The following is a 21226-nucleotide window of genomic DNA, read 5'->3' as shown; positions in this document are numbered from 1 at the left end:
ACATGAAACTTTTCTCCTGAGGTCTCTGCACAGGCTATGGTGTTTTTCCTGGCTTTTTCATTTTTTTTTTAACCTAGAACGACATTATTTGAGTGAATTTTACTGTTCATCTTTGTCGTCTTTGCAACGTGCGATGCTAGTTTTTCTTTTTTTTTCTTTTTTTTTCTTTTTTTTCTTTTTTAATTTTTTTTAATTAATTTTTATTGGTGTTCAATTTACCAACATACAGAAAAACACCCAGTGCTCATCCCGTCAAGTGTCCACCTCAGTGCCCGTCACCCATTCCGCTCCAACACCCGCCCTCCTCCCCCCTTCCACCACCCCTAGTTCGTTTCCCCGAGTTAGGAGTCTTTATGTTCTGTCTCCCTTCCTGATATTTCCCAACATTTCTTCTCCCTTCCTTTATATTCCCTTTCACTATTATTTATATTCCCCAAATGAATGAGAACATACACTGCTTGTCCTTCTCCGATTGACTTATTTCACTCAGCGTAATACCCTCCAGTTCCATCCACGTTGAAGCAAATGGTGGGTATTTGTCATTTCTAATGGCTGAGTAATATTCCATTGTATACATAGACCACATCTTCTTTATCCATCATCTTTCGATGGACACCGAGGCTCCTTCCACAGTTTGGCTATTGTGGCCATTGCTGATAGAAACATCGGGGTGCAGGTGTCCTGGCGTTTCATTGCATCTGAATCTTTGGGGTAAATCCCCAACAGTGCAATTGCTGGGTCGTAGGGCAGGTCTATTTTTAACTCTTTGAGGAACCTCCACACAGTTTTCCAGAGTGGCTGCACCAGTTCACATTCCCACCAACAGTGTAAGAGGGTTCCCTTTTCTCCGCATCCTCTCCAACATTTGTTGTTTCCTGCCTTGTTAATTTTCCCCATTCTCACTGGTGTGAGGTGGTATCTCATTGTGGTTTTGATTTGTATTTCCCTGATGGCAAGTGATGCAGAGCATTTTCTCATGTGCTTGTTGGCCATGTCCATGTCTTCCTCTGTGAGATTTCTCTTCATGTCTTTTGCCCATTTCATGATTGGGTTGTTTGTTTCTTTGGTGTTGAGTTTAATAAGTTCTTTATAGATTTTGGAAACTAGCCCTTTATCTGATACGTCATTTGCAAATATCTTCTCCCATTCTGTAGGTTGTCTTTTAGTTTTGTTGACTGTATCTTTTGCTGTGCAAAAGCTTCTTATCTTGATGAAGTCCCAATAGTTCATTTTTGCTTTTTTTGCATTTTTTTATTGTTACATATATATATTTTAATTTTAATACAGAGTCAGATTTTAGAAACTGTACCAAGGAGAGCCAAAAACACTTTACACATTCATGATTAGCTTTAGTATTTTTTACGGTACCTACTGAAAATGTTATTTACTAGTAAGGAATGCCAAGTGTGTCCATCACCATTTGAATAGCTTGTAGGGGATTTGTGATTTCTTCCATGTTATCTCTTCTCAAAACCCAATCTGGTTTAAGTCTTGAAACTATTCTGGTTCTTACAGGTGTTTCTGGAATAAAGGGAGTACTTATAGAAGAATTCATCTTTTGTTTATAAAGTGTTCTTTCAGTATTCATTTTATGTTTATGAGCTGTAAGCTTGTAGAGACTATAAATACAGTCAACAACTTTGGACTTACTTGGAACACTAGAGGCCCTATTCGTTGTCTTCAATAAAACAGCTAACAAACAGTAGGTTTTTGTAAAAATGCTTCCACACTTGTCTGCAACTTTGTCACCAGGTTTTTCTTGGTACATTTGCAAAAGGTCCAGCAGTGTATCTATGCAGTTTTCTGCATCAGAAACTGCTGCAGTAGTTTTCTCATACTTAGCGACATTAAGCACGACTTGTACAGCATATCTGATGACTTCCATACAAGGAATGCTACGATTACAACTTCGGATCAAAACAAATATTTTAGAAACTGCTCCACTCTGGGCCATGTTCTCGCAACAAAGAACATCTAGTTCTTTGTTGAATGTGAGAGCATCAACAATTATCATTCAGAGAAAATGGAGAGCTATACTTTCTGGAAGAATAGCTCGTGAACACTTCTTAATGATGAAAAGACATCAAGCTGCTTGTTTGATCCAAGCGAATTTGAATAGCTTGTAGGGGATTTGTGATTTCTTCACAAATCTAGTAACTACCTCTAGGTGCTTTAAGGCCTCAAGAATAGCAGAAAGGTGCTTCTAGGTCAAAAGATAATGAAGTGCAAGCGCAGTTCTTTTGTAAAGTTTGTTTTCTTCTCGAATCTCCCTGTTAACAAGTTGAAGACTTAGTCGTATAGCTTTAATTTTTGTACAATCATTTTTCTTCCTCCAAGAGTATCCTCTCCATAATGCCTGAATTCTACTGATTGCATTATTAAATTTTTCCTGTTTTTTACGGAGGAGGAAACGGCGTACTGCTTTCTGTATTACTGATGCAGCTCTATTCTGCTGGCTCATACATTCTGGAACTTCATGCTGACTTGTGAGGATGCTAGGGTATTTCTGAGCAAACCTCTTTTGCTGTAATCTTGTTCGAAACCACCTCTGGATACAGATGACTGCATTAACCTGCTTGTTAGTATTCTTCATAGACATGTGATGTTTATATGCTCTTTGAATTTTAAGAGCAGACAGGTGATAATATGCAGGTGCTGTGAAGTGAAGAAGTCTGATTTTGGTTCTTTGTTCTAAAATTCTTTTTCTTACTAACCAACCATGCACTAGTGCTTGTAGAACAACTGTAGATTTTTTAAATTCTACTTATTTTATCCTTTGACATTTTCCAGCCTTCCTGGCTCGTATATATCTCTGTATGGTCAAAGCAGCAGACTTCTGCCGGAGAAAGACCTGCCTTGCTTTGTATCTTCTAAAATTCGCTTGGATCAAACAAGCAGCTTGATATCTTTTCATCATTAAGAAGTGTTCACGAGCTATTCTTCCAGAAAGTATAGCTCTCCATTTTCTCTGAATGATAATTGTTGATGCTCTCACATTCAGAAACCGTGTTCTCTCCAGTTTGGTGTAGAAGCAACCTTGAATGATTTTAACAGCTTTTAATACAGCTAGATAGTCTTTACGTGCTTTCCAATACCTATACCAGGCTTGAATCTTGCAGGCAGCTTTCACTTGATGTAAATATTTCCTGGCTTTATAGCTCCTCCACACAGCCTGGATTTTTATGGTGCTATCTTTAATTTTCTGAAACCTCCGTTTCTGTATAAATCCTCTCGTTCTAGCTTGAATCATGATAATGCTGCTCCTAATTTGTAAATATACTTGTCTTTGATGTTTTGTAGACAAAAAGGCTCGGTGGTGATTTTGTAAGACGACTGCTGCCTTCCTGTACAATAAAAACTGCCTTCTTGTTTGCCACGTCCTGAAGTACTGCTGGAGGGTCACCGCAGCTCTTTTCTGCTGGACAAACCTTCTCCGACACACGGCCATCTGAAGGAAGTACTGAATGCGCAGGGCAGCACACTTCTGTGTTTCCAATTTCCCTGTGACCATCTCGCAGAAAGCTCTTTGAGTCCCTACCAGAGCCTCTCTCTGGGGGTACTCGGCCTCTTGTGAACAAGTGACCAGGGAAGCTCCACGCCACTTCTGAGTCCTAAGTGCTGAGCCGTGAACAGCTGCACACTGAGCTTCAGTTCTGCAAGAGCAGAAGGCAGACTGCTTAGCACTGGCTACCAGGTTTACCTCCGAGAGGGTTTTCAGTCTCTCTCTAACCTTCATGCCCCTAAAAGCAGCCTGAATAATTCGCACAGACTTCTGAACTGCCAAAAAATTTTCCCTTTCCACTTTTACTCGGATATAGGACCTAAAATAATTCTGTATTATAGCAACGGCGGTTTTCTTTGCTTGATAATCGAGTTTGGCTCTGTGCATTCGGTAGAATGACTGAATTCGTGTGGCAGCCGGGTGCCTATGCTGCATGTCCTCTTGCACCTTACAACTTCTATATGAAGACTGTGTACACACGACTGCCTGGGTGCGCACTGCAGTTAGTGCCTGTATCGTCTTTGGACAAAAATTACATTTGCTCTCAAGTGGAGATAATGCTTCCTTACTTTGGAGGCTTTAAAATGCTTCTGAATAATAGTGGCAGCCTGATGCTGTTCCTGAATCGGTTTCCTTAGGATCATGTCCCGGAAATCTGCTTCAGTACAGGCTGCTGCTGCATTCCTCAGTGCACTGTGTAGAAGAGCTTTCTTTTTATTTGCTCTATATTTTTCTTGTATTACTTTTGTAGCCCACTGGATCTCTTGGTAAAAAAGATACTGCCTATACATTCTGTATGTGCTTTGTATTATGATAGCAGCTCTGTGTTTTTCCCTTAAAAGCTGTCTTGCTTTCATTCCCTTATATGCAGCCTGAATGATCAAAGCAGAACGTCTCTGTCGAACAGAATTTTCTCTTTGCAATTTTGCAGCCCTGTATGTTCTGTAATGTTGCTGAATTAAAATGGAGGCATGTTTCCAGGTCTGAAATGTAACATATGTTCTGTGCATTCTGTAAGTGGCCTGGATGAGAACCGCAGCCCTGTGCATCTATTGCAGCTTCTTCTTTGCCACCAGCCTTGGGTAAGATGACTGGATTGTAATGACCGCTTTTTTTAATTTCAAGAATTGGTGCAAGTGATGCCTGGCACAAATGGTGGCCCGGGATTTTCTCTGAAAAAAAACAGTAGCTCTTTTGAGGGAAATGAACCTTTTCTTCACCACTAAAGATCTAAACGTGCTTTGAATAAGGGTCGCAGAGGAATGCATGTTTTTCAAATGTTCTCTTTGCCTTTGTGGATGTATCTTGCAAGAAGTTACTGTGGCCAAGTTCAAAAAGTGTGCTGCCTGTGTTCTCTTCTATGATTTTGATGGACTCTAGTCTCACATTTAGATCTCTCATCCATTTTGAGTTTATCTTTGTGTATGGTGAAAGAGAGTGGTCCAGTTTCATTCTTCTGCATGTGGATGTCCAATTTTCCCACCACCATTTATTGAAGAGACTGTCTTTCTTCCAGGGGATAGTCTTTCCTCCTTTATCGAATATTAGATGACCATATATTTCAGGGTCCACTTCTGGGTTCTCTATTCTGTTCCATTGATCTATGTGTCTGTTTTTGTGCCAGTACCACACTGTCTTGATGACCACAGCTTTGTAGTACAACCTGAAATCTGGCATTGTGATGCCCCCAGCTATGGTTTTCTTTTTTAAAATTCCCCTGGCTATTCGGGGTCTTTTCTGATTCCACACAAATCTTAAAATAATTTGTTCTAACTCGCTGAAGAAAGTCCATGGTATTTTGATAGGGATTGCATTAAACGTGTAAATTGCCCTGGGTAACATTGACATTTTTACAATATTAATTCTGCCAATCCATGAGCATGGAATATTTTTCCATCTCTTTGTGTCTTCCTCAATTTCTTTCAGAAGTGTTCTATAGTTTTTAGTGTACAGATCCTTTACCTCTTTGGTTAGGTTTATTCCTAGGTATCTTATGCTTTTGGGTGCAATTGTAAATGGGATTGACTCCTTAATTTCTCTTTCTTCAGTCTCATTGTTAGTGTATAGAAATGCCATTGATTTCTTTTTTTTTTAATTTTTTTTAATTTTATTTATTTATGATAGGCACACAGTGAGAGAGAGAAGCAGAGACACAGGCAGAGGGAGAAGCAGGCTCCATGCACCGGGAGCCCGACGTGGGATTCGATCCCGGGTCTCCAGGATCATGCCCCGGGCCAAAGGCAGGCGCCAAACCGCTGCGCCACCCAGGGATCCCTGATTTCTGGGCATTGATTTTGTATCCTGCCACGGTACCAAATTACTGTATGAGTTCTAGCAATCTTGGGGTGGAGGCTTTTGGGTTTTCTATATAGAGTATCATGTCATCAGTGAAGAGGGAGAATTTGACTTCTTCTTTGCCAATTTGAATGCCTTTAATGTCTTTTTGTTGTCTGATTGCTGAGGCGAGGACTTCCAGTACTCTGTTGAATAGCAGTGGTGAGAGTGGACATCCCTGTCCTGTTTCTGATCTTAGGGGAAAGGCTCCAAGTGCTTCCCCATTGAGAATGATATTTGCTGTGGGCTTTTCGTAGATGGCTTTTAAGGTGTCGAGGAAAGTTCCCTCTGTCCCGACATTCTGAAGGGTTTTGTTCAGGAATGGATGCTGTATTTTGTCAAATGCTTTCTCTGCATCTAATGAGAGTATCATATGGTTCTTGGTTTTTCTCTTGCTGATATGATGAATCACATTGATGGTTTTATGAGTGTTGAACCAGCCTTGTGTCCCGGGGATAAATCCTACTTGGTCATGGTGAATAATTTTCTTAATGTGTTGTTGGATCCTATTGGCTAGTATCTTGTTGAGAATTTTTGCATCCATGTTCATCAGGGATATTGGTCTGTAATTCTCCTTTTTGGTGGGGTCTTTGTCTGGTTTCGGAATTAAGGTGATGCTGGCCTCATAGAATGAATTTGGAAGTACTCCATCTCTTTCTATCTTTCCAAACAGCTTTAGTAGAATAGGTATGATTTCTTCTTTAAACGTTTGATAGAATTGCCCTGGGAAGCCATCTGGCCCTGGACTCTTGTGTCTTGGGAGGTTTTTGATGACTGCTTCAATTTCCTCTCTGGTTATTGGCCTTTTCAGGTTTCCTATTTCTTCCTGCTCCAGTTTTGGTAGTTTGTGGCTTTCCAGGAATGAGTCCATTTCTTCTAGATTTCCTAATTTATTGGCGTAGAGCTGTTCATAATATGTTTTTAAAATCGTTTGTATTTCCTTGGTGTTGGTAGTGATCTCTCTGTTCTCATTCATGATTTTAGTAATTTGAGTCTTCTCTCTCTTCTTTTTAATAAGGTTGGCTAATGGTTTATCTATCTTATTAATTCTTTAAAGGAACCAACTCCCGGTTCTGTTGATCTGTTCCACAGTTCTTTTCGTCTCGATTTCATTTAGTTCTGCTCGAATTTTAATTAACTGTCTTCTTCTGCTGGGGGTGGGGTCTATTTGTTGCTTTTTCTCTAGTTCCTTTATGTGTAAGGTGAGCTTTTGAATTTGAGTTCTTTCCAGTTTTTGAATGGATGCTTCTATTGCGATGTGTTTCCCCCTCAGTACTGCTTTTGCTGCATCCCAAAGATTTTGAATGGTTGTATCTTCATTCTCATTATTTTCCATGAATCTTTTTAATTCTTCCTTAATTTCCTGGCTGACCTTTTCATCTTTTAGCAGGATGGTCCTTAACCTCCACGTGTTTGTGGTCCTTCCAAACTTATTGTTGTGATTAAGTTCTAATTTCAAGGCATTATGGTCTGAGAATATACAGGGGACTATCCCGATCTTTTGGTATCGGTTCAGACCCGATTTGTGACCCAGGATGTGGTCTATTCTGGAGAAAGTTCCACATGCACTTGAGAAGAATATGTATTCAGTTGAGTTTGGATGTAAAGTTCTATAGATATCTGTGAAATCCATCTGGTCCAGTGTATCATTTAAAGCTCTCGTTTCTTTGGAGATGTTGTGCTTAGAAGACCTATCGAGGGTAGAAAGAGCTAGATTGAAGTCACCAAGTATAAGCGTATTATTATCAAAGTATTTCTTGAGTTTGGTTATTAATTGGTTTAAATATTTGGCAGCTCCCACATTCGGGGCGTATATATTGAGGATTGTTAAGTCCTCTTGTTGGATAGATCCTTTGAGTATGAGATAGTGTCCCTCTTCATCTCTCACTATAGTCTTCGGGGTAAATTTTAATTTATCTGATATAAGGATGGCTACCCCTGCTTTCTTTTGAGGACCATTTGAATGGTAAATGGTTCTCCAACCTTTTATTTTCAGGTTGTAGGTGTCCTTCTGTCTAAAATGAGTCTCTTGTAGACAGCAAATAGATGGGTCCTGCTTTTTTATCCAGTCTGAATATATATATATCCTATTTCTCCACAACTAGCTTTATTTTCGCAAGCTGGAGCCATCAGTTGGTGGAAAATTAAATTTTATGGTAATGAGGTAACTCTAGCCAGATTAAATAATTTAAACAGCTGAATGCAGTCTTTACCTGTATGCCTATGAATCAATGCTCAGAATTTTCAGGGTCTGGCCTTCCCCTCCTCCTCCTCAAGGTGCTGCCCGATTGGTATGTGAGCCGAGTGCAATGACAGGGACATGGACTCTTGGAATGCTCTGGCAGTCCCTGTTCTGGACTGTTCCGCAGCTGGAGGGCTGCAGGACTGCTGGGGCTCTCCCTCGGCATCCTGTCAGGGCTTGCTCCAGAAGCTGGAGCCTGGGGACACCTCACAGTGTCTTCTCAGTCTTCATAGGAAGGGTCAAATCAGCTTCCCTGCAGACTCAAGTGAGTCAACAGGTGTCTTTAATCCTCTTGAGGTCCGGATCCAGAACAAAACAATCTCTGCTGCCTCCTGGATTGTCCAGCCCTTTTTGCCTGGCCTTGGCATCGTCTTCAGCAAACTGTCTAGGAAGAGTGTCAACAGACTCCTGGGCTCTGTGGTGGCAGTTTCGGACTTGCGCCCTGCTCTGGGGATCTCACAGTGGCATGGGAGAGCTAGAAATAAGGCTGCACTCTGAAAAAAGCCTCACAATTTACTTTGACAAGACTGTTCTGGGTAGCATGCAGTGCTTCTCTTATTGCTAAATCAAGAAGCCTCAGTAGGCCTCAGCCTCTGGCTTTCTCCTTCATTTTTCTAATATGTGTCCTCCTTCAGAACTTACGGTAGGAAGAGGAGATAAAGGGCCACATGTCTGGCTGCTCACTCCCCCTATTTTTGCCTCACCTCTTTCCTACACCCACTGAGGCAGGATTGTGAGCTCCCACCTTCTCATCTGATCTAGACACAGATATGAGACTCTATAGTCTAATCTGTCTGTCCTGGTTATTAATATGTCACAGGGGATTAAAAACATGGAAAATCCTTTTATATCTATGCATGCCATGGCATTCATGGCTCTGTCATGCTAGAAGGTCAAGAAAGCCAACTCGAGAATCAAAACTGACTCTCCATGCCGGGTGATATCTAGTATCTCCTTCCCTGGAACTATAAATCTTATGGCCCAACCAGAGGGAAAATAGTGGAATGGAACAAGTCTACAGGTAGAAATTAAAATGCATTGGGGAGCCTGGTGGGCTCAGTCAGTTAAGCGTCTGACTTCTTATTTCAACTGAGGTTGTAATCTCACAGGTCGGAAGATTGAGCACTGTGTGCTTAATTAAGATCCTCTCTCTCCCTCTCCCTAGGCCCTTCCTCCCCCCCCAAATAAAAACAATTAAAGAAATTAAATAACTTTTGTATTTGCAAAATATTATCTATATGACATTCACTTCTCTCTCAAAATTGACAGCACAGCCTGTACTTACAAACACTGTGGTAAATTAATATAAGGACACCAATCCCAAATAAGATGTGCTCATAAAGGGTTTCAGATATTCAAATAAAATTCTCTTGGCCTTCTACTCTACATATGGAATTTACTTTCTCAATTTACAGAACTGCTCCTATTTGTATTTTTTTCTATATGGCCTGTAAATCAATGTACTCTTCTGATTTAAAGTGTTCTGTGAATGGGGCATTCACTAAGACAGTTGTATTTCTATCAAACAAGTCAAGTTAATGCTCAAAACTTCAGGCATTGTATGAAGTGGGTTTTAAAAGATGTTCACTCTCTGAACTTGCACTAAATGCCAGGTTCAGTTCATTCACAAGCTATTTGGCAATAACTGACAGCCTCAGGACTATCACAGTAACAGAAATTATCCTCCATGGTAAATTAAGCTTTCAGAAGGATTTACGGTTAACCACCATTTATTGAGCAAAATACTAATGTCTGTGATAGTCTCTAACAATGTTTATTCCCCCACATATTACAAAAATAAAAATTTCTACTTGTACCTTTAATTCCTATGAATTTTTTTCTGGGTAATATAATTTTGGCTAGTTGTCAAAATACTGCCTCTAATTATTTTCTATTGATTTCTTAAAAAACATGTAACATATAAACTAAAGGCCTAAAATTCATTCGTTAATGGTTTCCTTTGTTGGGCAGAAACCTTTTAGATAGTGACACTGTCCCACATGTTTATTTTTACTTTTGTTGCATGTGTTTTTGGTGTCACATGCAAAAAGTTATTGCCAAATCAACATCAAAAAGCTTCTTTCCTGGGACACCTGGGTGGCTCAGCGGCTGAGCGCCTGCCTTTGGCTCAGGGCATGATTCCAGAGTCCCAGGATCGAGTCCCACATCGGGCTCCCTGCATGGAGCCTGCTTCTCCCTATGCCTATGTCTCTGTTTCTCTCTGTGTGTCTCTCATGAATAAATAAATAAAATCTTAAAAAAAAAAAAAAACTTCTTCCCTATGTTTTCTCCTAGGAGTTTTACAGGTTTTTTTTTTAAAAAAAGGTTTGATTTATTTATTCATGAGAGACACAGAGAGAGACAGAGAGAGAGAGAGAGAGGCAGAGACACAGGCAGAGGAGGAGCAGACTCCATGCAGGGAGCCCAACACTGGACTCGATCCCAGGACTCCAGGATCATGCCATGGGCCGAAGGCAAGCACCAAACCATTGAGCCACCCAGGGATCCCCATTTTCAGGTTTTAAATTCAAGTCTTTAATCCATTTGAATTGATCTTTTTATAGGGTATAAGACAAGGTTAAATTTCATTCTTTTTCATACAGAGATTCAGTTTTCCCATCACCTGTTATTGAAGAGACTATCCTTTGCCCATTGTGTATTCCTGACACTTTTCGTCAGAGACAGTTGTCTTTCTAAGTGTCAGTTTATTTCTGGGCTATTTTGTTCCATTGCTCTATTTGTTTCCATGACAGTCCCATACTGTTCTGATTACTATAGTTTTGTAATAAAGATTGAAATCAGGCAATGTGATACCTCCTTCTTTTGTCTTCTTTCTCAAGATTGCTTTGGCTGTTCAGAATCTTTTGTGGTCCTACGCAAATTTCAAGATTTTTTCCTTGTGTTTGCAAAAATGCTACTGGGATTTTTATAGAGACTGCACTGAAACTGTACATCACTTTGGATAATGTGGACATTTAACAATCTTAATTTAATCACAGTGATTGATCTATGGAAGCTTTTCTATAAATCATGGCTCCTTTATAGATCCCAATTCAGTAGCAAAGAGTCAGTTAAATTCTATTTTCACTTAAATACAACTTTAAACAAGCCAAGTAACCCCCAATAAGAAAACAACAACTCAAGTTTACTAAGAGTGAAGTAATAGTTTTTCCTCAGTAGGAAGGATTTCTCATTCTTTAAGTAATGATATACATATTACTGATAAAGCCCACTCATGTAGTACCTAATGCATACCAGTACTATATTAAATGCTTTAAATTTATCATTTTATGTAAACCTCCAAAACTAGCAAATAGGATGGCACTGCAGTCTCCATTTGAAAGAGAAGGAATGAGTCTCAGAGATGTGTAGCAATTGGTAGAAAGAGATTATGAATAAAATCATACCTTGACCTCTATGTGATACCTCTTCCATTAAGTTCTTAATAACAGTCTAGGTCTGTATTTCTAACACCATGTTTGGGGAGGAGGTCATAAATTATGATACAATTTGAAATAAAAAGAAATTTGGCTGAGAATAAATTCTGGTGATGTGATAAAAAAAAAGATAAATAGTGTATGATTTTCAAATTCTTCAAAGCAACTTATTTTAGGATAAAAAAGTATAGTCTAACAAAAGATTCATACAATACCTGGTTTGTGTAACAAATGATTAATTTCAACCAGCATGTGGCCTCTATGATGGGCTCCACACCCTAGTATTATTCATTCTTTCCCTATGAATAACTTCCCTCTTAAGTAACAACCAGCAACATGAGGTGCCTGAGTGGCTCAGCAGTTAAGCATCTGCCTTCAGCTTGGGTCATGATCCAAGGTCCTGGGATTAAGCCCTGCTCAACAGGGAATCTGCTTCTCCCTCTCCCTCTGCCCTTTCCCCTGCTCATGCTCTCCCTCTCATTAATTAATTTTTTAAAAACCTGGTGACACGGATAGGATGTCATTTCCATGAGTAGGCTAAAGATTGTGAACTTGTATTGCTGGTAGACTATCTATTGTTTCTTTGCTTGCACACAGTGATGAAGCAAGCTGCCATACTGAAGAGGCCAACATGGCAAGAAACTAAGGGAAGTCACTGGCCAAAAGCCAATGAGGATATGAAAACCTCAGTCTGATACTGGCAAGGAACTCCGTGCTGTGAAGACCTACTGAGTGAGAATGGATGTGCTGTATTCTTCCCCACTCAACCCTTCACATGAGACCACAGATCATGATTCAGGCCTTGTGAAAGACTATGAAACAGAGGGCCCAACTGAGCCATGCCCAATTTCTTACCCATAGAAACTAGAAGATGATGTGTGTATACTGCTATAAGCTTCTAAGTTTTACATTTTTGTTATAAAACAACAAATAATGATACATACAATATTACTGTTAAAATAATTCAATTATTCTAACTACTGATAATTATATTTAATTTTAATTTCCTTGAATCCATATCCTTAGCATAATTTTAATACTTATATCAACAATTCAAATATATATTTAACTAAATTAATGGGGATTATGTTCAGAAGTAAAACACTGACTAATAAGTGAAGGATCAAAGAGCCACACATGGTGAAGATTTCAAACTCTGGTGCTTAGTGTCCTCCAAAAGGAAGATGAAAAGATCAAATTAAGGAAAACCACTAATGAAGCATGCAATTTTCCCCAACTACTGAATTTCTTAGTTCAGGCTGAGTTACATTAGGAAGATTACTATAGCCAGTCAGGAATTCTATTGACTTAACTTTGTTCTCAAATATTTTCAAAGAAAGTATCTCATTATTTATTTTTTAGCTTATTTCTAAAGCATTTCAGCCATGGTTATGGAAACACAAGTAGCCTACCCAAATTATTAATCACGAGGATACTTCCATATCTGAGGAGAATAAGAATGAAAGTGTAAATATCAGCCATTGTAAAACCACTGAACTTTTTTTTTTTTTTTTTTTGCTGTCATACGATTCATCTTCATTAACCAAATTAAGGTTATATATTGACATGATAAATATTTTGTAAGGTAGAAGAGCATTTTCGTACCAGTGATAAATCTGGATGAAGGCATAATTCATGATAAAGTATAAAAAGGTTTCTAAGGCTACTTGGTACCACTTCAGTGCCGTACTATATGACGGTACGTCAAAAATCAAATCTTTGGTAGAAATTAGGAATGACATCCAGGGAAATGCTTATATGAAAAGTGTAGGGGAGGGGCAAGATGGCGGCAGAGCAGGGTCTCCAAGTCACCTGTCCTCAACAAATTACCTAGAAAACCATCCAATCATCCTGAAAATCTACGAATTCGGCCTGAGATTTAAAGAGAGACCAGCTGGAACACTGCAGTGAGAAGAGTTCGCGCTTCTATCAAGGAGGAAGACGGGAAAAAGAAATAAAGACACAAAAGGCCTCCAAGGGGGAGGAGCCACAGGAGCCGGGCTGAGGCCGGGGCGAGTGTCCCCAGGACAGGAGAGCCCCGTCCCGGAGGAGCAGGAGCTGCACCAACCTTCCCGGGGGAAAGGCCTCCCGGGGAATTGGAGCAGGATCCCCAGAAAGGCGGGGATGCCCTCGGGCTCCCGGGGACAGTAACAGAGGAACCGCGCCCCGGAGAGTGCGCCGAGCTCCCTAAGGGCTGCAGCGCTCGGCGGGACCCGGAGCAGCTCGGAGGGGCTCTGGCGGCGGCTCCGCGGAGGGGGCTGCGGGGCTCCGGGAGCAGCTCGGAGGGGCTCGAATGCGGCTCCGCGGAGGGGGCTGCGGGGCGGGAGCGCAAATCCAACAGCGCAGGCCCCGGAGCCCAGGGCGCCGGGACACAGCCCAGGATCCGGCCTCCCCCGGGACAGGCAGAGGCCGGGAGGGCCCAGGACAGCGAGGACGCTCCTGCCTGGAACTGAGCAGATCAGCGGCCCCGCCCGGGAGCCCGCAGGCCCTGCAGACGGAGAGCCCCGGAGCTACTGCGGGAGCTGACTCCAGGGTCCCAGAGCTGCCCCCGCCACTGTGGCTTCCTCCTGGGGCCTGACGGGGCGAACAACCCCCACCGAGCCCTGCAGCAGGCAGGGGCGGAGCAGCTCCCCCAAGTGCTAACACCTGAGAATCGGCACAGCAGGCCCCTCCCCCAGAAGACCAAGGAGACCGACCAGTTCCAGGGGAAGTCAAGGGACTTAAAGTATACAGAATCGGAAGATACTCCCCCGTGTTTTTTTTGGTTTTTTGTTTTTGTTTTTGTTTTTGTTTTTGTTTTGTTTTTTTTTAATTAATTTTTATTGGTGTTCAATTTACCAACATACAGAAAAACACCCAGTGCTCATCCCGTCAAGTGTCCACCTCAGTGCTTTTGTTTTTGTTTTGTTTTGTGCTTTTTTTTTCTCTCTTTCTTCTTGATTTCTGATTGCTTCCCCCACCCCCTTTTTTTTTCTTTTTTCTCCTTTTTTCTTTCTTTTTCTTCTCTTTTTCCCCTTTTTTTTCTTCTTTCTCTTTTTTCTTTTTCTCTTTTCTTTCCTTCTCTCTCTTTTTCTCCTTTCCCCAATACAACTTGTTTTTGGCCACTCTGCGCTCAGCAAAATGACTAGAATGAAAACCTCACCTCAAAAAAAAGAATCAGAAACAGCCCACTCTCCCACAGAGTTACAAAATATGGATTACAATTCAATGTCAGAAAGCCAATTCAGAAGCACTATTTTACAGCTACTGGTGGCTCTAGAAAAAACCATAAAGGACTCAAGAGACTTCATGACTGCAGAATTTAGATCCAATCAGGCAGAAATTAAAAATCAATTAAATGAGATGCAATCCAAGCTAGAAGTCCTAACGACGAGGGTTAACGAGGTGGAAGAACGAGTGAGTGACATAGAAGACAAGTTGATGGCAAAGAGGGAAACTGAGGAAAAAAGAGACAAGCAATTAAAAGATCATGAGGATAGATTAAGGGAAATGAATGACAGCCTGAGGAAGAAAAACCTACGTTTAATTGGGGTTCCTGAGGGCGCCGAAAGGGCCAGAGGGCCAGAATATGTATTTGAACAAATCCTAGCTGAAAACTTTCCTAATCTGGGAAGGGAAACAGGCATTCAGATCCAGGAAATAGAGAGGTCCCCCGCTAAAATCAACAAAAACTGTTCAAAACATCGACATTTAATAGTGAAGCTTGCAAATTCCAAAGATAAGGAGAAGATCCTTAAAGCAGCAAGAGAAAAAAAGTCCCTGACTTTTATGGGGAGGAATATTAGGGTAACAGCAGACCTCTCCACAGAGACCTGGCAGGCCAGAAAGGGCTGGCAGGATATATTCAGGGTCCTAAATGAAAAGAACATGCAACCAAGAATACTTTACCCAGCAAGGCTTTCATTCAAAATGGAAGGAGAAATAAGGAGATTCCAAGACAGGCAGGAACTGAAAGAATATGTAACCTCCAAACCAGCTCTGCAAGAAATTTTAAGGGGGACTCTTAAAATCCCCCTTTAAGAAGAAGTTGAGTGGAACAATCCACAAAAACAAGGACTGAATAGATATGATGACACTAAACTCATATCTATCAATAGTAACTCTGAACGTGAACGGGCTTAATGACCCCATCAAAAGGCGCAGGGTTTCAGACTGGATAAAAAAGCAGGACCCATCTATTTGCTGTCTACAAGAGACTCATTTTAGACAGAAGGACACCTACAACCTGAAAATAAAAGGTTGGAGAACCATTTACCATTCAAATGTTCCTCAAAAGAAAGCAGGGGTTGCCATCCTTATATCAGATAAATTAAAATTTACCCCAAAGACTATAGTGAGAGATGAAGAGGGACACTATCTCATACTCAAAAGATCTATCCAACAAGAGGACTTAACAATCCTCAATATATATGCCCCAAATGTGGGAGCTGCCAAATATTTAAACCAATTAATAACCAAACTCAAGAAATACCTTGATAATAATACACTTATACTTGGTGACTTCAATCTAGCTCTTTCTACCCTGGATAGGTCTTCTAAGCACAACATCTCCAAAGAAACGAGAGCTTTAAATGATACACTGGACGAGATGGATTTCACAGATATCTACAGAACTTTACATCCAAACTCAACTGAATACACATTCTTCTCAAGTGCACGTGGAACTTTCTCCAGAATAGACCACATCCTGGGTCACAAATCGGGTCTGAACCAATACCAAAAGATCGGGATAGTCCCCTGTATATTCTCAGACCATAATGCCTTGAAATTAGAACTTAATCACAACAAGAAGTATGGAAGGACCACAAACACGTGGAGGTTAAGGACCATCCTGCTAAAAGATGAAAAGGTCAACCAGGAAATTAAGGAAGAATTAAAAAGATTCATGGAAACTAATGAGAATGAAGATACAACCGTTCAAAATCTTTGGGATGCAGCAAAAGCAGTCCTGAGGGGGAAATACATCGCAATACAAGCATCCATTCAAAAACTGGAAAGATCTCAAATTCAAAAGCTCACCTTACACATAAAGGAACTAGAGAAAAAGCAACAAATAGACCCCACCCCCAGCAGAAGAAGACAGTTAATTAAAATTCGAGCACAACTCAATGATATCGAGACCAAAAGAACTGTGGAACAGATCAACAGAACCAGGAGTTGGTTCTTTGAAAGAATTAATAAGATAGATAAACCATTAGCCAACCTTATTAAAAAGAAGAGAGAGAAGACTCAAATTAATAAAATCATGAATGAGAAAGGGGACATCACTACCAACACCAAGGAAATACAAACGATTTTAAAAACATATTATGAACAGCTGTACGCCAATAAATTAGGAAATCTAGAAGCAATGGACGCATTCCTGGAAAGCCACAAACTACCAAAACTGGAGCAGGAAGAAATAGAAAACCTGAACAGGCCAATAATCAGGGAGGAAATTGAAGCAGTCATCAAAAACCTCCCAAGACACAAGATTCCAGGGCCAGATGGCTTCCCCGGGGAATTGTATCAAACGTTTAAAGAAGAAATCATACCTATTCTACTAAAGCTGTTTGGAAAGATAGAAAGAGATGGAGTACTTCCAAATTCGTTCTATGAGGCCAGCATCACCTTAATTCTGAAACCAGACAAAGACCCCACCAAAAAGGAGAATTACAGACCAATATCCCTGATGAACATGGATGCAAAAATTCTCAACAAGATACTAGCCAATAGGATCCAACAACACATTAAGAAAATTATTCACCATGACCAAGTAGGATTTATCCCTGGGACACAAGGCTGGTTCAACACTCGTTAAACCATCAATGTGATTCATCATATCAGCAAGAGAAAAACCAAGAACCATATGATCCTCTCATTAGATGCAGAGAAAGCATTTGACAAAATACAGCATCCATTCCTGATCAAAACCCTTCAGAGTGTTGGGATAGAGGGAACTTTCCTCGACACCTTAAAAGCCATTTACAAAAAGCCCACAGCAAATATTCTCAATGGGGAAGCACTGGGAGCCTTTACCCTAAGATCAGGAACAAGACAGGGATGTCCACTCTCACCACTGCTGTTCAACATAGTTCTGGAAGTCCTCGCCTCAGCAATCAGACAACAAAAAAACATTAAAGGCATTCAAATTGGCAAAGAAGAAGTCAAAGTCTCCCTCTTCGCTGATGACATGATACTCTACATAGAAAACCCAAAAGCCTCTACCCCAAGATTGCTAGAACTCATACAGCAATTTGGTAGTGTGGCAGGATGCAAAATCAATGCCCAGAAATCAATGGCATTTCTATACACTAACAATGAGACTGAAGAAAGAGAAATTAAGGAGTCAATCCCATTTACAATTGCACCCAAAAGCATAAGATACCTAGGAATAAACCTAACCAAAGAGGTGAAGGATATATACCCTAAAAACTATAGAACACTTCTGAAAGAAATTGAGGAAGACACAAAGAGATGGAAAAATATTCCATGCTCATGGATTGGCAGAATTAATATTGTAAAAATGTCAATGTTACCCAGGGCAATATACACGTTTAATGCAATCCCTATCAAAATACCATGGACTTTCTTCAGAGAGTTAGAACAAATTATTTTAAGATTTGTGTGGAATCAGAAAAGACCCCGAATAGCCAGGGGAATTTTAAAAAAGAAAACCATAGCTGGGGGCATCACAATGCCAGATTTCAGGTTGTACTACAAAGCTGTGGTCATCAAGACAGTGTGGTACTGGCACAAAAACAGACACATAGATCAATGGAACAGAATAGAGAACCCAGAAGTGGACCCTGAAATGTACGGTTATCTAATATTCGATAAAGGAGGAAAGACTATCCATTGGAAGAAAGACAGTCTCTTCAATAAATGGTGCTGGGAAAATTGGACATCCACATGCAGAAGAATGAAACTGGACCACTCTCTTGCACCATACACAAAGATCAACTCAAAATGGATGAGAGATCTAAATGTGAGACAAGATTCCATCAAAATCCTAGAGGAGAATACAGGCAACACCCTTTTTGAACTTGGCCACAGTAACTTCTTGCAAGATACATCCACAAAGGCAAAAGAAACAAAAGCAAAAATGAACTATTGGGACTTCATCAAGATAAGAAGCTTTTGCACAGCAAAGGATACAGTCAACAAAACTAAAAGACGACCTACAGAATGGGAGAAGATATTTGCAAATGACATATCAGATAAAGGGCTAGTTTCCAAAATCTATAAAGAACTTATTAAACTCAACACCAAAGAAACAAACAATCCAATCATGAAATGGGCAAAAGACATGAAGAGAAATCTCACAGAGGAAGACATGGACATGGCCAACAAGCACATGAGAAAATGCTCTGCATCACTTGCCATCAGGGAAATTCAAATCAAAACCACAATGAGATACCACCTCACACCAGTGAGAATGGGGAAAATTAACAAGACGGGAAACCACAAATGTTGGAGAGGATGCGGAGAAAAGGGAACCCTCTTACACTGTTGGTGGGAATGTGAACTGGTGCAGCCACTCTGGAAAACTGTGTGGAGGTTCCTCAAAGAGTTAAAAATAGACCTGCCCTACGACCCAGCAATTGCACTGTTGGGGATTTACCCCAAAGATTCAGATGCAATGAAACGTCGGGACACCTGCACCCCGATGTTTCTTTTTTTTTTTTATTTTATTTATTTATTTATTTATTTATTTATTTATTTATTTATTTTTTAATTTTTTTTCAATTTATTTATTTATGATAGTCATACAGAGAGCGAGAGAGAGAGAGAGAGAGAGAGAGGCAGAGACACAGGCAGAGGGAGAAGCAGGCTCCATGCAGGGAGCCCGACGTGGGATTCGATCCCGGGTCTCTGGGATCGCACCCTGGGCCAAAGGCAGGCGCTAAACCGCTGCGCCACCCAGGGATCCCCACCCCGATGTTTCTATCAGCAATGGCCACAATAGCCAAACTGTGGAAGGAACCTCGGTGTCCATCGAAAGATGAATGCATAAAGAAGATGTGGTTTATGTATACAATGGAATATTACTCAGCAATTAGAAACGACAAATACCCACCATTTGCTTCAACGTGGATGGAACTGGAGGGTATTATGCTGAGTGAAATAAGTCAATCGGAGAAGGACAAACAGTGTATGTTCTCATTCATTTGGGGAATATGAATTATAGTGAAAGGGAATATAAAGGAAGGGAAAAGAAATGTTGGGAAATATCAGGAAGGGAGACAGAACATAAAGACTCCTAACTCGGGGAAACGAACTAGGGGTGGTGGAAGGGGAGGAGGGCGGGTGTTGGAGGGGAATAGGTGACGGGCACTGAGGTGGACACTTGACGGGATGAGCCCTGGGTGTTTTTCTGTATGTTGGTAAATTGAACACCAATAAAAGTTAATTAAAAAAAAAAGTGTAATACACCATGTGAGGCACTTCTAAACACTAAATTCCAAAGATTATGTAGCTACACTCTCTCACCAGCATCCTCATCACAGTTATCTTTATGAGTATGGATACACATGAGCGTAAAGTTAAACAAAATGGAATAAAGCCAGTTTTGTACTCTTAGGCATTTTTCACAATAACATCAATAGCAAAATAATAAAAATAGTACTAGCAATTTAAATAAATTTTGGTATCATCAAAAAGAAAATTACTGAGCCATCAAGCATTCTTGTTCCAACCTGGATACTCAGCAGAACAAGCTAAATGCAGAGTCCTTCTATTTGACACATTGACAGAAAGGCATTAGTGAGTTTTTTTGTTTGTATTGTTTGACTGTCTGCCTGCTTTAGATAATTAATTGGAAGTTATAATTATTATCTCTAAGTACAGCACGTAGGACTAAATGGTTTAAATAATTCTTCAAATGATGAATTTTTAAAACACTGATTTTGTTGATAGAGAAGTGCAGGAAAGGTATTTATACCTGCTGCATCAGAGAAGTATAAAATGTGTCAGGTTAGCTTGGTGGAGGGTTCAGAACAGATAAAGAAGGGAAAGCAGCTATGTTACTTCAAGGAAGAAGTTATGATGCCCCCCTACACAGGGGAAAGGGGGGTGCTCAGATGGTAAATACGTTTCACTGTCAGTTTTAATAGTCTTACAAGGTATGTATAATGTCACAATTATATAGAGACAGAGAATTCTAGAAAACCTATCTTTGGAATTTCGTAAAACCTATTTATAAATATTGATAAAATTTTTTAAATTAAAAATATTTTTAGACAGATGCTCTTGTCACCAGGTCCCTCGGGATCCATCCAGACTCAAATGGAAATGAGTTATACATAAATACTGCTCCTGTCAATGGGAAGTCACTCCATAAATGTCCTTAGCACCACAGTTGAAAGTTCAGTCAATAGGCATACAACGCAGCCCTCAGCGTCACTCCTGTGAAAAACACAGGAAGCAAAAGCACTGCAGGAAGGTGAGCAAATGCTTTCACTCCAGGTTGGATGGGAGGGTGACAGGTGGCAGTAGTAGAAACAAAAAGTGTCTCTCTTGAGGAGGAGGAGAAGAGATAACCCTCTATCCTACCATCTGCAGGAAGCAGATGATGAAAAAGCATTCGAGCAAATTCAACACCATAATAAAAGCCTTCTGCAGACTAGTAATAGAGGGGAACAATCTCAATCTGACAAAGATGATGTAGAAATAGCTTACAGCTAAAATCAGTCTTAATAATTAACCCCTTGATGATTTCTCCTAAGAGTG

General features: G+C 40.4%; 2 pseudogenes; both read right to left on the bottom strand.

Moving 5' to 3' along the window:
- Positions 1-984: 984 nt before the first annotated feature.
- Positions 985-2108, bottom strand: LOC140596585 (abnormal spindle-like microcephaly-associated protein homolog pseudogene; annotated as a pseudogene).
- A 656-nt stretch (positions 2109-2764) lies between these two features.
- Positions 2765-5126, bottom strand: LOC140596580 (abnormal spindle-like microcephaly-associated protein homolog pseudogene; annotated as a pseudogene).
- Positions 5127-21226: the final 16100 nt, after the last annotated feature.

The sequence above is a fragment of the Vulpes vulpes genome, unplaced genomic scaffold, assembly GCF_048418805.1.
Source record: "Vulpes vulpes isolate BD-2025 unplaced genomic scaffold, VulVul3 Bu000000738, whole genome shotgun sequence".
Classification (NCBI taxonomy): domain Eukaryota; kingdom Metazoa; phylum Chordata; class Mammalia; order Carnivora; family Canidae; genus Vulpes; species Vulpes vulpes.
Note: the sequence above shows the minus strand (reverse complement) of the source record. Positions and strands in the feature narration are given on the sequence as shown.